Source organism: Bison bison, unplaced genomic scaffold (assembly GCF_000754665.1).
Source record: "Bison bison bison isolate TAMUID 2011002044 unplaced genomic scaffold, Bison_UMD1.0 scf7180017864289, whole genome shotgun sequence".
Classification (NCBI taxonomy): domain Eukaryota; kingdom Metazoa; phylum Chordata; class Mammalia; order Artiodactyla; family Bovidae; genus Bison; species Bison bison.
This window is the reverse complement of record NW_011494861.1, coordinates 7,426,889-7,428,942: the sequence shown is the minus strand read 5'-3', so window position 1 is coordinate 7,428,942 and position 2,054 is coordinate 7,426,889.

Sequence of the window (2,054 nt, the reverse complement as noted above, 5' to 3'; positions counted from 1 at the left end):
AAAGCAGAGACATTACTTTGCCAACAAATGTCCATATAGTCAAAGCTAAGGTTTTTCCAGTAGTCATGTCTGGATGTGAGAGTTGGACCATAAAGAAAGCTGAGCGCTGAAGAACTGATGTGATGCTTTCGAATTGTGATGCTGGAGAAGACTCTTGAAAGTCCCCTGGACTGCAAGGAGATCAAACCAGTCAATCCTAAATGAAATCAACCCTGAATATTCATTGGAAGGACTGATGCTGAAGGCAAAGCTCCAATACTCTGGCCACCTGATGGGAAGAGCTGACTCATTGGAAAAGGCCCTGATGCTGGGAAAGATTGAAGTCAGGAGGAGAAAGGGGCGACAAAGGATGAAATGGTTGTATGATGTCACTGACTCAATGGACATGAGTTTGAGCAAACTCTGGGAGATAGTGAAAGACAGGGAAGCCTGGTGTGCTGCAGTCCATGGGGTCACAAAGAGTCAGACAGGACTTAGCGACTGAACAACAATAGCCCTTCCCCTCTGGCAACCATAAGCTTGCTTTCTGTAATATGTCTGTGCTTCCTTGATTTTGTCTATAGACACATCACTCCAATCTCTGCCTCTGTCTTCACATGACTGTTTTCCCTCTGTGTGTCTCTGTCAGTCTCCAAATCCTCCTCTCCTTATAAATACAGCAATCGTTGAATTTAGGGCTCACCCCAATCACCTCCTCTTTATGTGATGACGTCTACAAAGGTCCTTTTTCTGAAGATGGTCACATTCATGGGTGCTAGGAGTTAGGACATGGACATGTCCCTTTGGGGGACGTGTTTCAACCCACGCTGGGTCATCAGGGCTGACTCAACTCCCAAGCCTGCAGGAATGTCACTGAGTGTCCTGGGGGGAACCCAGCTCTGGACAAGTCATGTGGTCTCCCCAGGTCTCAGTGTCCCCATCTGGAAATCAGAGACTATAGTCACTTCCTCATAGAATTGTCCTGAGGACTAAATAAGGTAGTGATGGAAGCCAAAGCTCCAGGCTTGGCTCCTGGTGAGAGAGAAACTGTCTGGGAATATCATGGGTGCCAACAGAAGCACCTGGAGAACCAGCTCATGTTCTGTGTGGCCATCAGGCAGATGGGAAGGAAGGGAGGGAGGGAGAGAGGTGGTGAGATGAGCCAGTCACTCTGGAAGAGCTGCCGTGCCACGATCCAGGGGTCTCCCCAGCCCCCTGGGGCAGGTTGGGGGTGGATCCTAGGCACCACGCCAGAAGCTCCTGTTTCAAGAAGTTCTCTTTGGTGGCATTCTGTAGACACGACAGGGCTTTTACTCGGGGTGGCTGCCCCTCTGATTCATCATGGCAGGAACCAGCTGCTTTAACAACAGCAGGTACTAGAGAGGCAGAAAAAGAACCCCAAATCTGCTGTGGCTCAAAACCATCCACACTCGATGTTTCTGCGACAAGCCCTTGTCTGGGACTCACTTCTCCACCAAAACACATTTAAAAGGAGAGACCCTTGGGGTGACATTTAATTGTGGCAAGTTCAGGTTCAGGTCTTATGCTTTCGGTTTTCCACTCTTGTCTTTTCTTGTGATTTTCTAAGTACATTAAGAGTTTGTGACCCCTGTCTGAGGCATGTGGAAAGTTCCAGCTGCACAAACCCACCTGCCCAACTCCTCCGCTCAGCAGTTCTCTGCTGGACCCGCCACATTTGTCCTGGGTTCCCTGGGCGGGTTCTGAGGTCAGATGTCCATTCCCACCATCCCCACAATGCATTACAGAGGGATGAGCGGGGACTGGGGACTCTGCACCGGGCCAGGTGCAAGAGTCCTGGGAGAGTGCCTCCTGTGTGGCCCCCAGGCCTCTGGTATCACTGGGGAGGCTGAGGTCTGACACCCAGAGGAAGGAAGGTTTACTGGTGCTTGAGAAGCGGGGAGACTGCTTCACACGGCATGTACTGTCTCAGCTGATGCCAGGGGATGACAGGGAATTCAAAGGCAGAGAAACAGGAAGGGCACTCCCATAGGGAACAGCAAGAGTGAAGGCCCAGAGTCTTGAAAGCGTTGACACTTTTTTTCAGTAACAGTTCT